The following is a 26,783-nucleotide window of genomic DNA, read 5'->3' as shown; positions in this document are numbered from 1 at the left end:
CCAAATAAAACAAATATGTGATTATTAGCCTAATACAATAATTTGTTAAAAACACTGGAATTGATAGTTGGTGAAGATGAAAACCTATAACTGAATATAAATTCATTCTAGGTGGAGGGCATTACATTTTCATTCAATGAATTTTTATTGACGAACCTACCAAATGTCAGGTGCCATGCCAGACTCTGAGATACAGCAGTGAGCAAAAGAGAAGGAAACCCTTTCCATGCCCTAATGGAACACACTTCCAGATGGGCAGACCAACAGCTGGATAACCAGTTAAATGTGTTGATAGAAGGGGTGCACTGCCTGCTAAGGGAGGACATAGGAGGACACTGGGCCCATATTGGGCAGGTCAGGGAAGACTTTACAGCAGTAGTACCATCTAAAATGAAAAAAGAAGGATGAGTGGGTCAACTAAGTGGGAGGGGTTAGAGTGTGTGTGAAGAAAAGTTCCAGGATAAAAAGGAACTTACAGGTAGCAGGAATTGTGTGGATAGGGCTACCAGGCAAAAACAAGTAAACAAACAAACAAACTTGTCATATTGTTATAGTCAGGAGCTGCCAAAAAGTTCAGACTCTGGGTGGTCATAAGACCTTTGTAGCCCTTATGCACCCTTATCTTGGAAGCCACATTATATGCACAGAAACACATTGAGTCATTGAACAATGAACCATGAACTGTACACATCAAGATATCCCCTATTCATATTCCTTTCTCTATTGTAAAACTAAACATGCCAAGTAATATCTCCCCTCCCCTTGGTGATGTGATAGCTCATCAATAGACCAAGTCCCCAGGCAACGTGGCTTTAGTGCATCAAGATTTCACTCATGTAAGTGTTCACTTATCATTTACGTGACCAATTAACAGTTTATTCATTTTGGTGATAGCCAAAAACAAACAGTGCTTTTAAAAAAAATCTGTCTTGGGGCTTCCCTGGTGCCACAGTGGTTGAGAGTCCGCCTGCCGATGCAGGGGACACGGGTTCGTGCCCCAGTCCAGGAGGATCCCACGTGCCGCGGAGCGCTGGTCCCGTGAGTGAGCCATGGCTGCTGAGCCTGCGCATCCCGAGCCTGTGCTCCGCAACGGGTGAGGCCACAACAGTGAGAAGCCCGTGTACCGCAAAAAAAAAAAAAAAAAAAAAAAAAACTGTCTTGAATGTAAGTGGCAAATGATTGATTTGATGCCTCAAAGCTTTTTTGTAACATCCTAGATTAGCACTGGAAAAAACTTCCTGAAAATGCAGTAACTTGGTAACTAAGGTTTTCAAAAATTGCTATAAACCAAAGCTATATACATCAGAATACATTCATCCTTTATCAAGATCCCCAAGGTAAACATTATGTGAAGTGTGTGCTGATTCTCATTCATACCAAGCTATTCCTTAAGACTTATCTTCCCACTTTATCAACACACCTTCACGTTTGAGTTATTGGGACAGGGCATCACTATATATTTAAATCTGCTTTATTATTTTATTATACTTGGGCTTTTTCATAGGACCTTTTTTTGACATATGGAACTTCATTTCATTTTAAAATACTTTTCAAAATCTTGAATAAATGTTTTTCCCTCTGAAACACTAGCAAAGAGAGGAATGCAGGTTCATACTTGCTGCAAGGGCATTCAGTTGATGCAATCATCTGCAATTTTTATATATCTCTCTAGGAGGAGAAAGAGGAAAGAAATGGAACCAGAGTGTGAGAAATGGCAGATACGTTGACTCCTTGTCACTTAATCTTGGTGCTGAACTTGTACCTGGGAAAGTAAAACACCTCGATGTGGAGACCTTATCTGAATTTCAGTCTCCATTTTGTCCTTGTTTCTTTAAGCTCCCCTGTACGGCCTTTATGCCTTTAGCATGACATTTACACATACAGAACACTTGTATTTTATCTGCTCTACTGGAAAATGCATTCTTCGTTAGCAGAGACTGCATCTCCTTCATTCGTCCTTGTACAATTTCTGACACAAAGTGGACTAGCAATATATCCTTTGGGATTGAATGACTGCTACACTGAAGTAGATTCCAACCCTCTGTTTAGCCTTCTATGTAGTGTGTTGTTGGGCAGATTGCTTAAATTGTCTGATCCTTAATTTAAATTAAAAAATCCAAAAGGAGGAAAACCTGTTTTGCCATGTTGTTGTGATCATTAGATATATATATATCATGTTTAGCATTTTACAACTTTATTTCTTACTCAATGCAAGCATCTAATAAATTTTTGATTGAATAAAGGAAAAGGCAGGGTATTTACTATCTCTTAAAAGAGGCTTGGGTTTGAGAACTGCTTATATTTCTGAAATGTAACAATAGAAGCATTAACTGATTAATAAATAAAAGTTTTCAGTAGGAAGTTTATTTTCATGTAGGTCAAGACAATGAAGGAAGTCTTCTAAAAGTCACAAGCCCTCAATTATGACCCAGAGTTTGTCCTTAGATTCTGCCTGGTATGTTCAATATAAAGTCACCACTAAAGGTTATTAAATAGGGTTAGGGAGGCCAGACAGAAAGAGAACAGGAAAGGGTGAGAGTTCTCGTGACAAGTGAAGGACTTGTCATGGCCTTGCCCTAAAGGCAAAAATACTTCACTGTCACTTTTTAGGCCTAGTCCTCTGAGTGTTTTCTAGTTGTCTCTTCAAGGTTAAGAGAGTTAATAAAGAGATATGACAGGGGCTTCCTGGTGGCGCAGTGGTTAAGAATCTGCCTGCCAATGCAGGGGACACAGATTTGAGCCCTGGTCCGGGAAGATCCCATGTGCCGCAGAGCATCTCAGCCCATGTGCCCAACTACTGAGCCTGCGCTCTAGAGCCCATGAGCCACAACTACTGAGCCCGTGCTCCGCAACAAGAGAAGCCACCGCAATGAGAAGGCTGCGCACCACAATGAAGCATAGCCCTCATTCGCCGCAACTAGAGAAAAGCCCGCATGCAGCAACGAAGACCCAGTGCAGCCAAAAATAAATAATTTAAAAAAAAAGAGATATGACAAAGATTTTGAATACCATTATTTGTGTCTTTAAAGTAGAAACTAAAAAGTGAGGTCTAAAGCAGATTAAAGAAGGCTCCAAAGAGAAGGAAGATGCACAAGAAATGGAGTCCAGAGAAACCATGGCATGCTCAGGATTTTAAACCATTTGTCCACAAGCTAAAAACTTTACCTCTTATCATTGTGTCTTGATTGTGTCTTTGGCTTTAGCCTTGATCAGTGCTGCTGTTTCTCACTGTGAGGGAAGAGGCATGAACTCCCCCAGATATACTAGTTTAACAACAAACAAATTTTCCAGAAAAGATGCCCCCTCAGATTCTCTCAACATACCTTTCAATCAGAGAATAAGTGTGTATAAAAGACAAATAAGCTTTTATTCCTCTGAGCAGATGAGTAACAATTGTTGATATTAACTGCTAGCTATGAGTTCCTGAGCATAAGTATTTGCTCAGAAAAACAGAAAGATGCCCACTTCTCAGTTCTCTTATGTCAATGTTAATAGTGTAACAGAGAAGAATAAACCTGACTCCATATTGGCTCTATTCCTTTAACTCTAACCTTTGTGTTCTTTTGCCTGTGCTTAGTCATGCTGGCTCTGCACTTTTGTAAAAGAATGTTGCCTATAGCCTGAAATATACACAATAGCCCATTCTCAAGGCTCTGACCTTTAAAGATATAACACTTTCCCATTCATATAGAGATAAAAAGTTGCAGAACAGAAAATAATATTTGTCTTGTTGGAGGTTTACAGGAACATTGTGACCAGACCTACATGGACAGCTGCAAGAACAAAGGATTCCTGCACCAGGAAGTTTGCAATAACCAGCCACCTACCCTCTCCTGTTAAAAGAAGCCTGAATTCTAACTCGGGTAAGATGGTTCTCTGGGACACAGTGCATCATCTTCTCTGTCTGCTGGTTTTCTGAAGAAAGTCATCATTTCTTGCCCCAACACCATGTCTTTCGATTTATTGGCCCGTTGTGCAGCAAGCACTATGAGCTTGGACTCAGTAACAATAGAAGTTAATGACCTAAGTTTCTTATACTAACGGACTGTGGTAATACCTGCAGGTAGGATGACTATTCTGTGTGTGTGTACATGTGCGTGTGTCTGTGTGTGTGTTGACTATCCAAGCTAAAATCAATCTGCCAGATCAGAATCAAAGTGATTCAATATAATGTTGGGTGTACAGGTTTAATGCTATTTTTATCAAAATCCCAGAAAGACTCTGTAGATCTAAACAATGTTGTTCTAAAATTAATACAGAAAAGCTAGTGAGATACAATAGCTAAACAATTTTTAAAAAGAAGACTAAGGTGGGAGGAATAAGTCCACCTGATATCTGGACTTACATTTTATAGCTATAGTGATCAAGACTGTGTGATATTGGCAGAGGAAAAAATATATCAATCAATAGAACAGAATAGAGAGCCCAGAAGTAAACTCACAAAATATGCCCAACTGATTTTTGACAATGGTTAAAAAAAAAAAAAAGCAGTTCAAGGGAGGAATTGTAATCTTTCCAACAAAAGATGCTGGAACAATTGGACATCCAGAAGCAGAAAATTAAACCTCACCTTAAGTCTCAAACCTCATACAAAAATTGATTCAAAATGGAATATTGCCCTAAAAGTAAAACATAAAATTATGAAACAGGGCTTCTCTGGTGGCGCAGTGGTTGAGAGTCCGCCTGCCGATGCAGGGGACACGGGTTCGTGCCCCGGTTGGGGAAGATCCCACATGCTGTGGAGCCTGCGCGTCCAGAGCCTGTGCTCCGCAATGGGAGAGGCCACAACAGTGAGAGGCCCGCGTACCACAAAAAAAAAAAAAAAAAAAAAAAAAAATTATGAAACAAAAAATCGGAAAAATATCTTTAGTTTCTAGGGCTAGGCAAAAAACTTTTAGCCAATAGCTAGATCCATAAAGGAAATATTTATAGATTGGAATTTATCAAAATTAAAAATGTTTTCTCTGAAGAAGATTGTTAAGAACTAAGAAAAAGATTAGAAGACTGGGTGAAAACGATTTGCAAATTACATATTAAGCTAAAGACTCATACCTAGACTATATAAAGGACACTCAAAACTCAACTATAAAATAATAAAAAATCAAATTAGAAAATGGGTAAAATACATGAATAGACATTTTACTCAAGAGGACATACAATTGGAAAATAAACACTTAAAAACATATTAAACATCATTAGCCATTAGGGAAATGCAAATTTAAACCAAAATTAACTATTACTATGCACCTATCACAATGATTAAAGTAAAATCTAGTGACGGTACTAAATGCTGATTAGGATGAGAAAAACTGGGACACTTGTTTTCCTGGTAGAAATGTAAATGGTACGGCTACTCTGGAAAACAGCTTGCTCTGTCTTAAGTATCTAAACATGTAACTACCATATGATTCAGCAATTGTACACTTGGGCATTTATTCCAGAGAAATGAAAATTTTGTGTTCACTCCAGATCATATACAAGGATGTTCATAGTAGCTTTATTTGTAATAGCCCCCAAACTGGAAACAACCCAGAAAACCTTCAATGGGTAAATGGTTAAACAAACTTGGTGTACCTATACCATGGAAAAGTACTCAGTAATACACAGGAACAAACTGTAATACACACAACAGGCTGGATGAATCTCCAGAGATTTATGCTGAGTGAATACAGCCAGTTCCCAAAGGTTACATACTGTAAGATTCCATTTATATAACATTCTTGAAATGACAAAATTATAGAAATGGAAAAAGGACGATTGCTTGCCAAGGGTAAGAAGAGACTGAGTGTTCAAGGGAAGTAGATACGGTATAAAAAGGCAATCTGAGGAAGTCTTCTGTGGTGAATATGTCCAGTATATTTTCTGTACCAATGTTAATATCCTGTTTATCATATTGTGAGATGGTTTTGCAAGAAATTAGCATAGAGGGAACCTGGGTAAATGATATACAAGATCACACCATATTATTTCTTAAAACTACATGCATATATACAATTATTTTAAAATTTATTAAAAATAAAATTTTGGAGAGGCAGATTTGTCTTAATTTTCTACCCAAATTTATGTGAAAAATGAGTGACAGCCTAATATATAACTGTGATCTCTTACTGGAGGTGCTTACGAAAAGGATGGGTGATAACTCTTAATGATAAGATGGAAGGGAGCTATGAAATGGGTAAAATGTTACACAAGGGAAATTTTGGCCTTTACAATGACTTAGGCCTTACAGTGGCTTCTATGTCAAGGGGAGGAATTATGCAATAGGAAATATTAGACTGTGGAGATGTCTTGAAATAGCTGTGTTGAAGAAGGATACAATAAAAAACAAGACAGATTATATCCTAATACAGACTAACAAACTTCACATCCCTTTTCATAGTTGCGAAAAGTTTCATAGCCTCATGACCACAGTTGCGAATTAAGGGGCAAGGCTTCATTCCTCAGTCTTCTTGTATATTCTCCCTGTCTTTTAGTGTCAAATCCCAATAGCACAGTTCTATTTCTTATAAGTCATTTGGATCATTTTACAGTTTGGTTTCCCACAGCCATATGAAACAATTGAAACCAAAACCAAAACAAAACAACATTAAAATATTTTAAAGTTCAAGTTTCTTAAGTTCTATGTTTATATTCCAAAACTTCATAAGTAAAGTGAAAAATAGAAACATCAATTAATATCAAATCTATATTGGATATGTCTTTATAAACTGAGCACCTGGATAACAAGGTTAAGGATACTTTCATGCCTTTGTAATCCAGGGATGCAAGTGGGGATACTATAACATAGATATTCTATAAGATTAATTACCTTAGACCTCACGAGTTCAGCAAAGTAAATGGGAAAAGTTTGAAGAACATAGTGAAAGTAAATTTAAGAGCATAGAAACTTAAGCATAGAAATTTAAGGTAGAAACTTCAAGGGGAACTAGGCTGTGGTGAGAAAAATCATTATTTCATCCATCTTGGTGGTGACAAAAATAATCTAGGAATCTTATAACTTAAATTGTGATTTTACTGGCCCTCACTAACTATCTTCATTTAAAATAGTTTATTTATATTCCTGTTAGATTGAATCCTAGCAACTTTATGGACGTACTGTTCGTAGAAGCAATCCACCATAGGCCCTGAGACTTGCTCTTACTGACCACACCAAGAACGCAGGGTCCTCACCACTTTTTACCCAAGTCATTTCTCAGGATTGTATTTGCAGCAAGCAACCTTGAGGAACGAGATGATGTCTTCCTCTGATACAAACAGCAGACTTTCTAAACACTTACTACAAAGGTGATGAGTCTCTCAATTTGTGTTTACCAGGTTTGGTATACCCGTACCATGAATAGTACTCAGCAATAAAACAGAATGAACTATGATACAAGCAACCCACTGCACGTGCACTATCTGCTTTGCATCACTCTCATAGGACTTAAGGATCAATGGGAATCAATGCAAATTTTATGCTTGTACTTGTTGCTGTGCTACACATAATAAAGGCGTTGGTCTCTAACCCAGGAATCTATGTCATATGCCAGCATCCATAAAACTGTGATAAACTAGTTTATTACCTTGTAAGTAAGGTAAAATGGAATCCCAGACCCTGAGATATATTTTTTCTGAGAGTTGTGAGACTATGTGATTCCCTAATGTAAACTATACATAGTACTGAAAATGTATCCCTTTGTTTGAGACTCAATTTTAAACATTTAAGAATAAGGAGCAAGTATTCTGTAATAGTCCTTCACTTGAATCATTTAATGGAATTTACAGAGCACTCATATATTACAGAATAAACATCTGCATTCAATGTTAAAGAAGAATCATTTGATTATTTTAATCCTATGCTTAAAATTAAAATAATATGACAAAATGTGGGTTGGGCATTATGAAGTATATTTAATAAGATGGATGATTTATAAATTTGTAAAATTCTCTTTCTCCAGCCATAATAAGTATTTTAAAGGTTTTTAAAATTTATTTATACCATAATGACTTAGCATTATTGACAGTCTCAGTAAATGGTCTAATAATGATAACACATACAGGAGGAATTTGTACAACATTAAACATAAGTACAATAGGACAACATCTGGACAACATCTATTTGCAAAGTCACTAAAATGTAAGCGTTTCATGGGTGACAATTGTTTTATTGGTATCGTATAACGATTTGTAAGATATTCATTCAACAGGGAACCGATAAAGTAAACCCCTTTGATCCTACCAATGTATTTCAAATTTACCTACTTTATTCCATCTCTTTCCCTTAATACCTTCATCCAGCTACTATTATCTCTCCCCTGGACTATTTTAACTGCTTCCTGAGTGTTCTACCTTCATCCTCTTTTCCCTGAAAGTTATTCTCTACACAGTAGCCAGGTTTCATTTTCCTGATTAAAAGCGCCAAGAATTTCCTATTGCATGTAGAATTAAATCCAAACTTCTTGCTCTGGTCCCTGTCTTCTTCTCCCTCCTTCCTTACTATGCTCCAGCCACACTGTCCTACTTTCAGTCTCTTGTTCAGACCAATGTCATACTTTACATTGGAATTCTTTACCCCTGTTTTTCAGATGATAGGCTCCTTGTCCGTCCCAGCTCTGCACAATACTCATTTTACAGAGAGGACGTCCCTGACTCACTGATTACAATCATCTCCCTCCTTCTTATTACGTTACACTACCTTATTCTCCACACAAAACTTATTGCTTTATTGTATTTTCCTTATTTCCAAGTATGTATATACTTATTTATTTATAATCCACTTCTCAGGTATGATCCTTGGCATCAGATTCTAATTTCTTTTGTTCATGACTTACGTCTCATCTTCTAGAAAAGTGTCAGTCACATAGTAAATGCTTCATAAATACTGAATGAATGAATGAATGAAAAGGAAAAACCTACGAGTATTAGCTCTGGTATCAGAGAGATCAGAATTAAATCCCCAACTCTCCATTTTACAAGCTATATGATATTCGGCTAGTTGCTCACCCTTACTAAACTGCAGTTTTGTCACTAGAAGAGTAGAGAGAATAACAATTCCTATCTTATAGGGGTCTATGAAAAAAATACAGTAAATATAAACTACTGAACCCACTGCCTTGAAGAGAAAAATTTCTCAACAAATCACAATAGTGATTTGACTACTAGTACCCATGTCCTAGATAAGTTCCTTTTTATTATGTATGGCTCTTGGAGTTTCTGAGCTAGCTTCACACATGAAAGGAACTGTTGGCCAGTCAAACCTTAGGATTATATGAGGAAATGCTCTTCCCCATATCATGGGAAATAGGCAGCATCCTACTCCAAAACGGATTCAGAGAGATATTTTTAAAAAGTTAAAATAGTAAAACACTTCCCTTAGAATCCTTCCAGTCTGTTTCCATCATTATGGCTATGTAAATAACTAATATCATGGGGAGGAGTTTCTGATCCTAAATTATCCAGAGACCCTGCCTCATCCTGAGATATTGAAAGACCCCTATTTCCACCAAAGCATTTTGTTTTGCAAATGACAGTACTTAAAGCTATCAGTAGGACTACTTGAGATGTGAGAATTCATCAGGACAATCTAAAACAATTTTTCAGGGCATTAAAAAGAACAGAAGAAAAAAAATGTTTTTCAAATGTTTATTCATTCACAGCTATTCATTCTTAGAGGGCTTAGAAGAAAAGGGGACATTGGAAGATTTGAAAGTTTTCTAAGTTATTAGACCTCCCTCTAATTAATGTGTCTTTTCATTACTGTTATTCTATAACACCTAATATTAAAATTATTATTAAGTGAAATGGTGACATGTTGAAAATGAGATAAGTTTGGGAGACACTGGAGACACTGGATAGATAACCAAAAGAGAAATTTTAGAAGGTAGGAGTGATTTCCAGATGATTTTGGAATAATGTTGATAGCTACATCTCCTGCTCAAATGGACACAAAAAAGTTAAAAACTCAAACTTTAATGTCAACATAGAGCTAGTAAATTAACTCAGCCATGAAACCTACCTATCAGTTATGAATCAATAAATTCCCAATAGTGTTTAAGCTAGTTTGAAATTTTTTATTTTTTTTTACTACTTAAAACATCAAAACTGATGTTCTAAAATAGGAGCTTGTCAGGTGGAGAAGAGAGAATAGCATGCATTGAGAAAAGAAGGTATAAGAGGGGCTGGATTGTCTTGGAAATGGTGATAAGTATTGAGTCCACTGGGGAAGAGGTGAGGGGGATGGAATGCTGGAATATGGAGTCTGAAAAGCGGCCTGCATCAAGATTATTGATTAAAATCTTTTAATCAGTCCTTTACATGAGCAACTCAGGAATTGTTTTTGTCAGAAGGAAAAGGTAAGTTGGGCTATAAAACAACAGTGTAGATAAAAGTCTAGTATAAGAAAATCTATTGAAAGTTTTGTAACAAAACTACCACTACTTTATGTCAAGTCTTCATTATTTATTTATCTAGGTAATTTATCATCACCCAGAAAATTATAAATGCTCATTCTCTCCAACATACAGCTTCTTTCTCTCAATCTCTCCCCACCAACGCTTACCGTTGTCAGACAAATTTATAATAATAAAAAAAACCCACATCTTTGATTATGTTACTCTTTCGATCAAATCTCTTTCAGTGACTTCTGAATTCTTTCTAAATAAATTTCAGAAAAATTTAATTGATAGTCTTTTCTGGGCTCAGTATCTACATCCATGCTTCCATTCACATTCTAGAGTATCTCTCCAAAATTTTCTGCTTCTTTGACTTCACAATTTTCTTCCTGGAATGTACTTCTCTGTTCCCTTTACTCATCTCTACCTGTGAAAGTGATACCCAACTTCAGGGCCAGTTTCAAATGCCACATCTATTATTTCCTAATTGCTCTTCCTCAGCTGGATTCCATGTTTTCCTCCTTTGTTCTGTCCTAGACTTATTGTAAATTTTTAACAGCATTTAATTTTACTTTATGTATTCACTTGTCTTTCTCTCCTAAATTATGAACTGACATAATTAAAATGGACCCTGACAGGGTCCATGCCTTAATCATTCTAAGGAACATATTTAATTATTTATTTTAAAAACTCAATACGTATTTGATGACTGACTGACTAAATAAATGAACATGTGACTCTCATCTAGCTGTACATTCTAGATATTTAAAAATCTAGAGTAAGGTCTTCCCAGGTGGCGCACTGGTTGAGAGTCTGCCTGCCGATGCAGGGGACACGGGTTCGTGTGCCGGTCCGGGAAGATCCCACATGCCGCGGAGCGGCTGGGCCCGTGAGCCATGGCCACTGAGCCTGTGTGTCTGGAGCCTGTGCTCCGCAACGGGAGAGGCCACAATAGTGAGAGGCCCGTGTACCGTTAAAAAAAAAAATCTAGAGGAATAGTTAATGACCTGCTTTTAGAATTGTATAGTAACTGGGAAGTTCTCAAAAGGAGAGAAATAGACATCCTGCCACATGAGCTGATGCTCTGCATCCTTTTCAGCACATTATTTTCATATGTAAGGTGATTTACACTTTTTTCTTGACTGGGCAGAGTCAAGGTAGCCTGAAAAAAGATGTACTGCAGCCTAATATACAAGTAGGAGAGAAGGGGCTACATTAATGAGTTTGGACAATATGTAAGAACTGGTATTAAAACACATAGACTGGCGGGCGTGCTGTCCGCGTGCAGGTTTCGTCGCGTTGAAGCTGTTTGCGGGTGTAGTCTTTGTCTGCGCCATGAAGCATGGTCTGATCCGGCATTTAGCCCAGTGCCTGGGCATCGCCAAGCCGGAGGCGCTGAGAGTACTTGGGACTGTCCCATATGAAGTGTATTGGCCTGTCTGCACGAACCACAGAAACCAGCAGTGCAGTCATGTGCCTGGACCTTGCAGCTTCCTGCGTGAAGTGCCCCTTGGACAGGGATTCTAAAGCTAAAGGTGGACAAAAATAAAATGGCAGCCACATCCGATGTAAAAAAAGCCGTGTTTGATCGACTCTGTAAACAGAGAAGATTGGGCAGCAGATGGACAAAATAGAGAATGTAGTAGAGATCCCACATAAACCGCAAAAAGATGAAGATCTGACACAGAATTATGAACAGTGGAAAAGGAAAATTTTGGAAAATGCTGCCAAAGCACAAAAGGCTACAAAGAGTGATTTCAGCTTCCGACTACCTTGTACTGCAAACCAGCAGTGCATCCGCCACCTCAAGGAAGATGTGAGGGCTTTGGAAATTGGTTTGAACTTTTATAACAAGGATCCTACCCTTAATAGCAAAGAAACCAGCATTGGGGCTGAGCAGGCTGGCTCTGACAAGGGCAGCAAATTCATTAGATTAGCCACAGTGTCTGGTTGGCTCAGCCTTGGCTCCCCACAGGTCTGCACTCTCCTACAAAATGTAATTGAAGCTATTTTGCTTTCTTGTTTTGTTTTAAGCAAAAGACAGTCTCCTATCCTATCCAGAATATGAAATTCAAGCTGAATGGTGTCTAAAGATTTTACTTAAGTTTTTGTGTTAATCTCTTGGTTTGACTAAATCAATATATAGTACAACCTAAGTTAATAAATATTATTTTTATATGCAAAAACCCCCAAAAAACTCACATAAATTTCTTAATAAAAAGAAATATCTCATCAATAATCAGGAAATGAAGAGTCAAAATATATGTCCTTTAAATTCAAATGTTGTGCTTGATTATACTGAAGTACAATGAAAGATACTGAAGCAAGCATTCATTCAAAAGACATTTAACAAATCTCTATATTTTCCCAACGTATTCCTGGTACAAAGGATGCAGGAATGAATATGGGATTTGCCTTTTCTTCAAAAATCTCACAGACTATTGGGATGATACATGTAAACCCAGGTAATTTCAAATGTGAAAACTTGATACATTAAAAAATTCATGTATGCATCTAGGACACACAAGAAAAACACAGCAGTTAATCTTAAGAGATGACAGATAGTGACTGAATATAAAAACTACATGATTCCTTAATGATTGCTCATTTTGGATGAAAGTTAGGATTACCATATATAAAGTTAGACATGTGTCACTTTTTAAAACCTGCATAAACCAAACATGTGTATAAGGGTATTATGCACTTCTGACTATTCAGTTCCTTAATTCAAATATTAAAATTTTAACGATTTAAAAAGTGAGTAGGAACCCAGAGAAACTATAAGAAATACTAATGGGACATTAGAGAACATATTAGACTCTATGAAAACCAAGTGAAATTCTCTGAAATCTAAGACAAAGAAAATGAAGTAGAAAACTAGAAGAGCAAAACTTTATAGACATATATATATTCATCAAAAAATGGCAATGGAAGTGCAAGACGCCAATATAGGAAAACTGAGTTACAGCTATAAGCACAGCAAAGGATTTGAATGTGTTTCTTACACAGTGAGTACCTCTCATTTTATCTGGTCAAATATATTCTTTATATTTAACAGGTGATGTTTTCCTATAATTAGCTTTTTCACTGGCCATTAACAAGTCAAACAAATTTAGACTGTTTCAAGGGTATCATGTTGGTCAGATATAATGTAGATTGCAGTAAGAGTTTGAATATTAAATATTTGTTGACAGTGCTATTAATTTTTTTCTTAAAATAAATGAATAAATGCATGCATTAACAATTTATTAATAACAACCAGGGTAATTTAGAACATCACATTACTTTTAGAATAAATAGAAAGAGTGCCTTAATTCAATGAAATATACTGATAATTAATTAATAATGTAGATTATTAATTTTAAATTAATATATAGTTATTCAGAGATAAACTCATTTATAGATGGTTAATAGATACTGTGCATAGGATAGTTAATTGAGTGATGTTTCTGAAATTAGTTATGTCCTTTTAGAGCTGCATGGAATGAAAAAAAAACTGGTCTTGATTTCTGTGCCATTATTTTAGAAAATATGGAAATCTGGAGTATAAAATATCTTTTTTTCCAGCTAAAATGAGTACAAATTGTCCTTTAATTCCTATTTAAATTTAAATGAATGACTTTAATTTTTGATTCACTGCTTCATAATATAGGATTCACAATGACTGACTAGTTATATTGTTCCTCTCAGACATATAAGCCTGTCTAATTTTATGATTCAGATTATTACATTCATCAACATGGGGTAGGTTTATTCCATACATTAATGACTCTAAATTCTTAAAATAAGTTTATTTCATAGTAGGGCTATGTAAACACAAAAAGGGTCACCAATGAGGTTCTGCTAATCTGCCACTCAGACTTCATTTTAAAACATGCTTCCAAAATCATATTAGTGGTAGGAAGAAAGCCGGTAAGTCTTGTTCTGGCTCTTAAAGCTACTGTCCAAAACTGACACTTCTGCTAAACTTTCACTTGGGGGGAAAAAAGTCACATGACTATATCTAACTTGAAAGAGGGCAGGGGAGAACAATTCTACCAAACACTAAAATATATTTATGAGTTATTTGTCAAACTTCAGTGAGATATAGTTGAAATATAATATTGTAAGTTTAAGTGTAAAAAGTGTTGATACACATTCATTGCAAAATTATTACCACCATATATTAGCTAAAACCTACCTCACATCACACAATTACCATCTCTTTTTTATGGTGAGAACATTTAAGATCTATTCTCTTGGAGACCTTCAAGATGGCAGAGGAGTAAGACATGGAGATCACCTTCCTCCCCACAAATACATCAGAAATACATCTACATGTGGAACAACTCTTACAGAACACCTACTGAACGCTGGCAGAAGACCTCAGACTTCGCAAAAGGCAAGAAACTCCCCGCGAACCTGGGTAGGGCAAAAGAAAAAACGGAGACAAAAGAATAGGGATGGAACCTGCACATCTGGGAGGGAGCTGTGAAGGAGGAAAGGTTTCCACACACTAGGAAGCCCCTTCGCGGACGGAGACTGCAGGTGGCAGAGGGGGAAGCTTCAGAGCCATGGAGGAGAATGCAGCAACAGGGGTGAAGAGGGCAAAGCGGAGAGATTCCCGCACAGAGGATCGGTGCTGACCAGCACTCACAAGCCTGAGAGGATTGTCTGCTCACCTGCTAGGGAAGGTGGAGGCTGGGAGCTGAGGCTCGGGCTTCGGAGGTCAGATCACAGGGAGAGGACTGGGGTTGGCTGTGTGAACACAGCCTGAAGGGGGCTAGTGTGCCACAGCTAGCTGGGAGGGAGTCCGTGAAAAAGTCTGGACCTGCCTAAGAGGCAAGAGACCATTGTTTCGGGGTGAGTAAGGAGAGGGGATTCAGAGCACCACCTGAACGAGCTCGAGAAAGGGGAGTGAGCCATGGCTATCAGCGCAGACCCCAAAGATGGGCATGAAATGCTAAGGCTGCTGCTGCAGCCACCAAGAAGCCTATGTGCAAGCACAGGTCACTATTGACACCTCCCCTCCTGGGAGCCTGTGGAGCCCACCACTGCCAGGGTCCCATGATCCAGGGACAAATTCCCCAAAAGAACACACAGCACGCCTCAGGTTGTTGCAACGTCATATTGTTCTCTGCAGCCGCAGGCTCACGCCGCATTCCGTACCCCTCCCTCTCCCTGGCGTGAGTGAGCCAGAGCCCCCTAATCAGCTGCTACTTTAACCCCATCCTGAGTGAAGAACAGATGCCCCCAGGTGACTTACACACAGAGGCAGGGACAAATCCAAAGCTGAACCCCAGGTACTGTGCGAACAAAGAAGAGAAAGGGAAATTTCTCCCAGCAGCCTCAGGAGAAGCAGATTAAATCTCCACAATCAACTTGATATAACCTGCATTTGTGGAATACTTGAATAGACAAAGAGTCATCCCAAAATTGAGGCAGTGGACCTTGGGAACAACTGTGGACTTTGGGTTTGCTTTCTGCATCTAATTTGTTTCTGGTTTTATGTTGATCTTAGTTTAGTATTTAGAGTTTATTATCATTGGTAGATCTGTATATTGATTTGGTTGCTCTCTTCCTTTTTTTATTCATATATATATATATATTTCATTTTTCTCTTTTTGTGAGTGTGTATGTGTATGCTTCTTTGTGTGACTTTGTCTGTAAAACTTTGCTTTTACCATTTATCCTAGGGTTCTATCCGTACTTTTTTTTTTCTTCTTCTTTAATATAGTTTTTACTGCTTGTTATCATTGGTGGATTTGTTTTTTTGTTTGGTTGCTCTCTTCTTTCTTTCTTTTGTCTTTTTTATTACTTTTTAATTTTTAATAATTTTTTTTACTTTTTATTTTAATAACTTTCCCTCCCTTCGTTCCTTCGTTCGTTCATTCCTTCCTTTGTTCCTTCCTTCCTTCCTTTTGTTCTCCCTTTTCTTCTGAGCTGTGTGGTGAACAGAGTCTTGGTGCTCCAGCCAGGTGTCAGGCCTGTGCCTCTGAGGTGGGAGAGCCGAGTTCAGGAAATTGGTCTGCCAGAAACCTCCCGGCTCCATGTAACACTAAATGGCAAAAGCTCTCCCAGAGATCTTCATCTCAATGCTAAGACCCAGCTCCACTTAAAGACCAGCAAGCTAAAGCTATTCCAAACAACTAACAACACAGGAACACAACCCCACCCATTAGCAGAGAGGCTGCCTAAAATCATAATAAGGTCACAGACACCTTAAAACACACCACCGGACATGGTCCTGCCCACCAGAAAGAAAAGATCCAGTCTCATCCACCAGAACACAGGCACCAGTCCCCTCCACAATGAAGCCTACACAACCCATTGAACGAAACTTAGCCACTGGGGGCAGACACTAAAAGCAATGGGAACTACAAACCTGCAGACTGAGAAAAGGAGACCCCAAGCACAGTAAGTGAAGCAAAATGAGAAGACAGAGAAGTACACAGCAGATGAAGGAGCAAGGCAAAAACCCACCAAACAAATGGAGAGGAAATAGGCAGTCTACCTGAAAAAAGAATTCAGAGTAATGATAGTAAAGATGATCCAAAATCTTGGAAACAGAATGGAGAAAATACAAGAAGCATTTAACAAGGACCTAGAAGAACTAAAGAGCAAACAAACAATGATGAACAACACAATAAATGAAATTAAAAATTCTCTAGAAGGAATCAGGAACAGAATAACCCAGGGAGAAGAATGGATAAGTGACCTGGAAGAAAAAATAGTGGAAATAACTACCGCAGAGCAGAATAAAGAAAAAAGAATGAAAAGAATTGAGGACAGTCTCAGAGACCTCTGGGACAATATTAAACACACCAACATTCGAAATATAGGGGGTCCCAGAAGAGGAAGAGAAAAAGAAAGGGACTGAGAAAATATTTGAAGAGATTGAAAACTTCCATAATATGGGAAAGGAAACAATCAACAAGTCCAGGAAGCACAGAGAGTACTATAAAGGATAAATCCAAGGAGAAACACACCAAGACACATATTAATCAAACTATCAAAAATTAAATACAAAGAAAAAATATTAAAAGCAGCAAGGGAAAAGCAACAAATAACATACAAGGGAATCCCCATAAGGTTAACAGCTGATCTTTCAGCAGAAACTCTGCAAGCCAGAATGGAGTGGCAGGACATATTTAAAGTGATGAAAGGGAAAAACCTACAACCAAGATTGTTCTACCCAGCATGGATTTCATCCAGATGCGACAGAGAAATTAAAACCTTTACAGACAAGCAAAAGCTAAGAGAATTCAGCACCGCCAAACCAGCTTTACAACAAATGCTAAAGGAACTTCTCTAGGCAGGAAACACTAGAGAAGGAAAAGGCCTACAATAAGAAACCCAAAACAATTATGAAAATGGTAATGGGAACATACATATCAATACCTACCTTGAATGTAAATGGATTAAATGCTCCAACCAAAAGACATAGAGTGGCTGAATGGATACAAATACAAGACCCGTATATATGCTGTCTACAAGAGAGCCACTTCAGACCTAGGGACACGTACAGACTGAAAGTGAGGGGTGGAAAAAGATATTCCATTAAAATGGAAATCAAAAGAAAGCTAGAGAAGCAATTCTCATATCAGGCAAAATGAACTTTAAAATAAAGATTATTAGAAGAGACAAAGAGGGACACGACATAATGATCAAGGGATCAATCCAAGAAGAAGATATAACAATTGTAAATATTTATGCCCCCAACATAAGAGCATCTCAATACATAAGGCAAATGCTAACAGTCATAAAAGGGGAAATCAACAGTAACACAATCATAGTAGAGGACTTTAACACCCCACTTTCTCCAATGGACAGATCATCCAAAATGAAAATAAATAAGGAAACACAAGCTTTAAATGATACATTAAACAAGATGGACATAATTGATATTTATATGACATTCTATCCAAAAAAACCAGAATACACTTTCTTCTCAAGTGCTCATGGAACATTCTCCAGGATAGGTCATATCTTGGGTCACAAATCTGCCTTGGTAAATTTAGGAAAATTGAAATCATATCAAATATCTTTTCTGACCACAACACTATGAGACTAGGTATCAATTAGAGGGAAAAAAATCTGTAAAAAATACAAACACATGGAGGCTAAACAATATACTGCTTAATAACCAAGAAATCACCAAGTAAATCAAAGAGGAAATTAAAAAAACCTAGAAACAAATGACAATGATAACACGACGACCCAAAACCTATGCAATGCAGCAAAAGCAGTTCTAAGAGGGAAGTTTATAGCAATACAATCCTACCTAAAGAAACAGGAACATCTCAAATAAACAACCTAACCTTACACCTAAAGCAATTAGAGAAAGAAAAACAAAACCCCCCCAAAAGTTAGCAGAAGGAAAGAAATCATAAAGATCAGCTCAGAAATAGATGAAAAAGAAATGAAGGAAACAATACCAAAGATCAATAAAACTAAAAGCTGGTTCTTTGAGAATATAAACAAAATTGATAAACCATCAGCCAGACTCATCAAGAAAAAAAGGGAGAAGACTCAAATCAATAGAATTAGAAATGAAAAAGGAGAAGTAACAACTGACATGGCAGAAATACAAAGGATCATGAGAGATTACTACAAGCAACTATATGCCAATAAAATGGACAACCTGGAAGAAATGGACAAATTCTTAGAAACACACAACCTTCCGAGACTGAACCAGGAAGAAATAGAAAATATAAACAGACCAATCAAAAGCACTGTAATTGAGACTGTGATTAAAAATCCTCTAACAAAAAAAAAAAGCCCAGAAGCAGATGGCTTCATAGGTGAATTCTATCAAACATTTAGAGAAGAGGTAACACCTATCCTTCTCAAACTCTTCCAAAATATAGCAGAGGGAGGAACACTCCCAAACACATTCTATGAGGCCCCCATCACCCTGATACCAAAACCAGACAAAGATGTCACAAAGAAAGAGAACTACAGGCCAATATCACTGATGAACATACATGCAAAAATCCTCAACAAAATACTAGCAAAGAGAATCCAACAGCACATTAAAAGGATCATACACCATGATCAAGTGGGGTTTATCCCAGGAATGCAAGGATTCTTCAATATACGCAAATCAATGTGATATACCATATTAACAAATTGAAGGAGAAAAACCATATGATCATCTGAATACATGCTGAAAAAGCTTTTGACAGAATTCAACACCCATTTATGATAAAAGCCCTCCAGAAATAGGCATAGAAGGAAATTATCTCAACATAATAAATGCCATATATGACAAACCCACAGCAAACATCATTCTCAATGGTGAAAAACTGAAACCATTTCCTCTATGATCAGGAACAATATATTTTGTCCACTCTCACTACTATCATTCAACATAATTTTGGAAGTTTTAGCCACAGCCATCAGAGAAGAAAAAGAAATGAAAGGAACCCAAATCGAAAAAGAGGAAGTAAAGCTGTTTGCAGATGACATGCTACTATACATAGAGAATCCTAAAGATGCTACCAAAAAACTGTTAGAGCTAATCAATGAATTTGGTAAAGTAGCAGAATACAAAATCAATGCATAGAAATCTCTTGCATTCCTATACCATAATGATGAAAAATCTGAAAGAGAAATTAATGAAACACTCCCATTTACCACTGCAACAAAAAGAATAAAATACATAGGAATAAACCTACCTAAGGAGACGAAAGACCTGTATGCAGAAAACTGTAAGACACTGATGAAGGAAATTAAAGATGATAGAAACAGATGGAGAGGTATACCATGCTCTTGGATTGGAAGGATCAACACTGTGAAAATGACTGTACTATCCAAAGCAATCTACAGATTGAATTCAATCCCTTTCAAACTACCACTGGCATTTTTAAAAAACCAGAACCAAAAATTTCACAATTTGTATGGAAACACAAAAGACCCTGAAGAGCCAAAACAATCTTGAGAAAGAAAGACAGAGCTGGAGGAATCACTCTCCCTGACTTCAGACTATACTAGAAAGGTACAGTAATGAAGACAATATGGTACTGGCACAAAAACAGAAATATAGATCAATGGAACAGGATAGAAAGCCCAGAGATAAACCCATGCACATATGGTCACCTTATCTTTGATAAATGAGGCAAGAATATTCAGTGGAGAAAAGACAGCCTCCTCAATAAGTGGTACTGGGACAACCAGACAGCTACATGTAAAAGAATGAAATTAGAACGCTCCCTAATGCCATACACAAAAATAAACTCAAAATGGATTAAATACCTAAGTGTAAGGCCAGACACTATAAAACTCTTAGAGGAAAACATAGGCAGATCACTCTATGACATAAATCACAGAAAGATCCGTTTTGACCCACCTCCTAGACAAATGGAAATAAAAAGAAAAATAAACCAATGGGAGCTAATGAAACTTAAAACCTTTTGCACAGCAAAGGAAACCATAAACAAGACGAAAAGACAGCCCTCAGAATGGGAGAAAATATTTGCAAATGAAGCAACTGACAAAGGATTTATCTACAAAATATACAAGCAGTTCATGCAGCTCAATATCAAAAAAACAAACAACTCATCCAAAAATGGTCAGAAGACCTAAATAGACATTTCTCCAAAGAAGATATACAGATAGCCAACAAACACATAAAAGGATAGTCAACATCACTAAACATTAGAGAAATGCAAATCAAAACTACAATGAGGTATCACCTCATTTGATGGCCATCATCAAAAAATCTACAAACAATACATGCTGGAGAGGGTGTGGAGAAAAGAGTACCCTCTTGCACTGTTGGTGGGAATGTAAATTGATACAGCCACTATGGAGAACAGTATGGAGGTTCCTTAAAAACTAAAAATAGAACTACCATACAACCCAGCAATTCCACTACTGGGCATATACCCTGACAAAACCATAATTCAAAAAGAGTCATGTGCCACAATGTTCATTGCAGCTCTATTTACAATAGCCAGGACATGGAAGCAACCTAAGTGTCCATTGACAGATGAATGGATAAAGAAGATGTAGCACATATAATATAATGGAATATTACTCAGCCATAAGAAGAAACAAAATTGAGTTATTTGTAGTGCCGTGGATGTACCTACAGTCTGTCATACACAGTGAAGTAGGTCAGAAAGAGAAAAACAAATACCGTATACTAACACATATATATGGAATGAAAAAAAAAATGGTTCTGAAGAACCTAGGAATAAAGATGCAGATGTAGAGAATGGACTTGAGGACACGGGGAGGGGGAAGGGTAAGCTGGGACAAAGTGAGAGAGTGGCATGGACATATATCCGCTAACAAATGTACAATAGATAGCTAGTGGGAAGCAGCCACATAGCGCAGGGAGATCAGCTCAGTGCTTTGTGACCACTTAGAGGTGTGGGATAGGGAGGGTAGGAGGGAGACGCAAGAGGGAGGAGATATGGGGATATATGTATATTAGAGCTGATTCACTTTGTTATAAAGCAGAAAGTAACACACCATTGTAAAGCAATTATATTCCAATAAAGATGTTAAAAGAAATAATATCTACTCTCTTAGCAACTCTCAGTACATAATACAGTATTGCTAACCATAATCACCATGCTGTACATTAGATTCCCAGAATTTATTCATCTTATACCTGGAAGCCTGTACTTCTTTTTTTTTTTGTACGCGGGCCTCTCACTGTTGTGGTCTCTCCCATTGCGGAGCACAGGCTCCGGACGCGCAGGCTCAGCGGCCATGGCTCACGGACCCAGCCGCTCCACGGCATGTGGGATCTTCCCAGACCGGGGCACGAACCCGTGTCCCCTGCATCGGCAGGCAGACTCTCAACCACTGCACCACCAGGGAAGCCCGACAATGATTTCTTGGATTTGACACCAAAAGCAAAAATAAACAAGTGGAAATATATCAAACTAAAAAGCTTCTGTGCAGCAAGGAAGCCAACAACAAAATGAAAAAGCAGAAGGGGAAGAAATATTTACAAATCATCTATCTGATAAGCAGTTAATATACTAAGTATATAAAGAACTCATAGCAAACAAGAAATCATTGTCAAGACTGATGTCAGGAGCTTATCTCCTATGCTTTATTCTAGAAATTGGGTTAATTTTAAAATACACTTTTTTTTTTGTCTTGTAAGGACTCATCATTGTAACAACTCATTATTGTACTCTAATAACTAGAGATGCTGTCTTGTTACAAATGTCATTCGGAGTCAGTGACATCATCTAGCTCCTTCTTAAAAGGCAGAAAGAGAGCAGGGTGATCACAGGAAGACCATAAGTATCAGATGTGCTTTAGAAAAGATTATTCAGCAGAATATAAGCTAGTTCTGAGATTAACTGATGAATCAGTTGAGGTGCCTGAAATGGCTAGTCAACCAAATTTAAGCTAGGCACTTAGGCTTAGGTGAGTATTAAGTTTAGCAAAGGAAGGATTGACACTGGGTAATCAAAACAAACAAACTGGCCAGAGGTAGCCTGTAGTTGTTAAGTAGGAATGCAAGCAGGGACCCTGACCAGGATGGACAGAAAAACGACAATTGGGAGAAACAACAGGCATTAGAACAATCGGCAGCATAATAACCCGGTTAAGCATAGCATCTCACATAAGGCTGCCAGATAAAATCCAGGAAGCTCAGTTAAATTTAAATTTTAAACAAACAATGAAAAAATTTTTAAATGATAGATGTGTCTCAAATATTGCATGGGACATACTAAAAACATATTCACTTGATATATGAAATTGAATTTTAACTGAGCATCTTATGTTTTTATTTGCTAAATCTGACAATTCTAATCACACATGAAGTTACAATAAAACTGTATAGTTCATAGCAGGATAAATTCTCCACTGAATATTTATTGGATTAATTTTTTAAGTGGGTGCCCAGAATTTTTTTTTAGTGAGTGCCTAAACTGTGGACTATTTGCCCTAATCTTTTCACAGTTCAGACCATTAGGAAACTTTCCTGGGGCTGAATATAAATAGAGTTCTTCAACCTTGAGTATGTATCTTTGAGGATGTTATTCATTTAGATTTTAGTCACTAGGTGAAAATTAGAGTCTGGTGAGTCTGGAGGTGAATAAGTAAATTTATCTAATAGAAGCAACATTTTATTAATATTAAATTGCAACGTTTGAATTTGATATTTAAAATAATTGAAAGCAATCTTTGATAGATTGGGTCAAAGTACTTATAATAAGTACAGGTTAGACTACACAGTATATTTTTATTGGAGTATAATTGATTTACAATGTTGTGTTAGTTTCTGCTGTTCAGTGAAGTGAATCAGCTATATGTATACATATATCCCCTCCCTCTTGGAACTCCCTCCCACCACCCCCATCTCACCCATCTAGGTCGTCACAGAGCACCACCGAGCTGAGCTTCCTGAGCTTCCTTATAGCATGTTCCCACTAGCTATCTATTTTACGCTTAGTAGTGTATATATGTCAATCCTAATCTCCCAGTTCATCCCACTCTCCACTTCCCCGCCAGTCCACATGTCCATCCTCTATGTCAACATCTCTATCCCTGCCCTGTAAATAGGTTCATATAATTCTTCATTAGTTTTTCTTGTTTTTATTTGCTATTACACAAAAACAATATATAAGATTTTATTGTTGTTTCACCAATTTTTAATAGTGAATCTGTAAAATTTATTACTAACAATGTGCATTGATCAAATTGTGGCACTATGCTGAGAGAAAAGCTCAGTCCAATGGAAAACATCATGACAGAATCCTTTAACATTTGAATATCCATGGAAGCCTCACAATCTTTTTTTATGATTTATTTTATAGAAAGAAGCCTTTATTTTTTAACCCTTTTCAATATTTTTATTTTTAAATTCATAATTTCTCATAAAACAGAAAATGTTCTGCTCATAGAACTGCATCAATATCATTATATTAGCTAAAACTTTGTATTGTAAAGTATAAAGCATTTTAAATACTTATATTTTGCAATTTAATTTTAAAATTAAATTACCTAAATATAATCACTTGCTCTTATCTCTCCCTTTATATTGAACAAAATAGGAATTTCCTCCAGTACTAATTATTTTATAATAATCAATTTTCTTCTCTGTTAAGAGCATTTTTTCCTTTGGACTGCATTTATAATTACTATAATTTTATGTACTAATAGGAAGAAAATATGCAGAGGCTTTTCACATTTTATACCTAGTAACTGTTGATTTAAATTTTATGTCTGAAGTAATTTGGTCCTGCACTATCAGTCAGGAACCATCCTTGTTTAAAACTAGAGACTGCAAAAATATGTGATTACATGACCTAGAGACCACACTAAAGGCCCATTTACTTTCTGTAGCCTTTAAACACACAAATTTAGACAAATGACTGAATGTCCCATCCATCTTTAAAGAACCACCTAAAGCACTTTGAAAACCATTCTCCTTCATGCATGAAAAGCCCATAGATTTAAACATATATTTCACTTTTGCAGACAATGGTAATGTTATGGCAAAAGAGAGATGTAAGTTGAATGTAAAAGTGAAGGGTTTTTTTCTAACTTATTTTGAGTAAGGTCAATAAGAACAAATAGAATTTTATTTTTCCATAATTCTGATAAGTACCATCTTACTGCTTATAAGTGGATTAGGAGAAAGAACATATGGGTAGGGTAAAATAAGTAATAGACCTGACAGATGTGAGTACACCAGGAACTCTCCCAGATTTCCATTATATTGCTGGTTACAGCTTTTCCTACCCTCCTTCCCCCCTTCACGTTGATATCATCTTATTTTTTAGGACTCAGTGTTAACATTACTTCCTCTAGGAAGTTTCCTACAAACTTTAAGACTGGGATAGGGTCTGTAATTATGAAATTATGCCTCGGTTTTTTACCCTATTATATGTGACCCATTATACTGATCATGCCATATTATAATTGCCTGTCTACAAAGGTCAGCATTCGCTCATTAATGTTTCTTGCATAAGCAGCACAGTGCTTATTTTATTGCAGGCATGTAATAATGTTGAATAAATGAATGATTATAAATCAGTCTAGCAGAACTCAGTTGACTATCTGGACTGTCAAACATAGTTTTAAAAAAGTCTGAATTGGGACTTCCCTGGTGGCACAGTGGTTAAGAATCTGCCTGCCAATGCAGGGGACACAGGTTCGATCACTGGTCTGGGAAGATCCCATGTGCCAAGGAGTAACTAAGCCCCTGCACCACAACTACTGAGCCTGCGCTCTAGAGCCCACACGCCCTAGAGCCTGCGCGCTGCAACTACTGAAGCCCACGCGCCTAGAGCCCGTGCTCCACAAGAGAAGCCACCACAATGAGAAGCCTGTGCACCGCAACAAAGAGTAGCCCTGCTCGCCGCAACTAGAGAAAGCTTGCACGCAGCAATGAAAACCCAACGCAACCAAAAAAAAAAAGTCTGTATTGGAAAGTAGTAAAATAGTCCTTAAAAAGAGGTTACAATGGGAGAACACAATTTCAGAGACCATTATGAATTCTAGGTCACAGTAGTTAAAAGTGAATTTCTGCCTCTTTGTGCTCTTGCATATATTAGGTCAGTGTTGAGTTTACTCTACTATGTACTATGATAGCTAAGCTTAATACTGTGCAACATCGGACAAATCTTTTGACAACTCTGGACGAGTTTTCTTTTGTAAAAAGAAGGTATTTTTCTTGTAAATTTGCAGGTTTCTGTTGTGCACCAAAGTTATATTATTATGAAAAAAGTATCTTAATTGACAGGGCAGATAACTAAGCATAAATTTAAAATATTGCTGTGAAAAATGTACAATTATATACATACAGAGTGCATTGGTTAGGATAAGACTGCTGTAACTAAAGGATCCAATTTAATATAGCATAAAGAACAAAGAAGTGTACTTTTTTCTTTAACAACTGTCCTGAAGTGAATGGTATAGGTTTGTGGATATACTTCCGTTCCACTGGGTCATTCAGGAAACTAGGATTCCTTGTAAGAGACTGGCCTATCCTGGGGCAATCTGGTTATCTGTATGTTCAATGCTGGGTTGCTGCAGTGTCTTCTTTCCAGATTGAGAAGAGGAACAAATAAGGAGGAGTGATATGTGCTACTGCACGCAATTCCCCTGTGAACTCCCCAGCTATGACTTCAAGAAGAAAGGGAGAACAGATTTCAGAGGATGAAACTTCTACCATTGAAAGGGAAAACATACTAGATCTTTTAATGATAAGGAGAAAAATAATCAAATAGATTCAGGATGCACTTTGCCTGGATCATTATTATACCCTTTTGACTCATAGATCATTATGCTACATATACATAATTTCACTGTTAAATATATTATGTCATACTTATATAACAACTAGATTAATTTTGAAAAAAAATAATGAATTAGGGCTTCCCTGGTGGCGCAGTGGTTGAGAGTCCGCCTGCTGATGCAGGGGACACGGGTTCGTACCCCAGTCCGGGAAGA

Source organism: Phocoena phocoena, chromosome 16 (assembly GCF_963924675.1).
Source record: "Phocoena phocoena chromosome 16, mPhoPho1.1, whole genome shotgun sequence".
NCBI classification, from domain to species: Eukaryota; Metazoa; Chordata; class Mammalia; order Artiodactyla; family Phocoenidae; genus Phocoena; species Phocoena phocoena.
Note: the sequence above shows the minus strand (reverse complement) of the source record.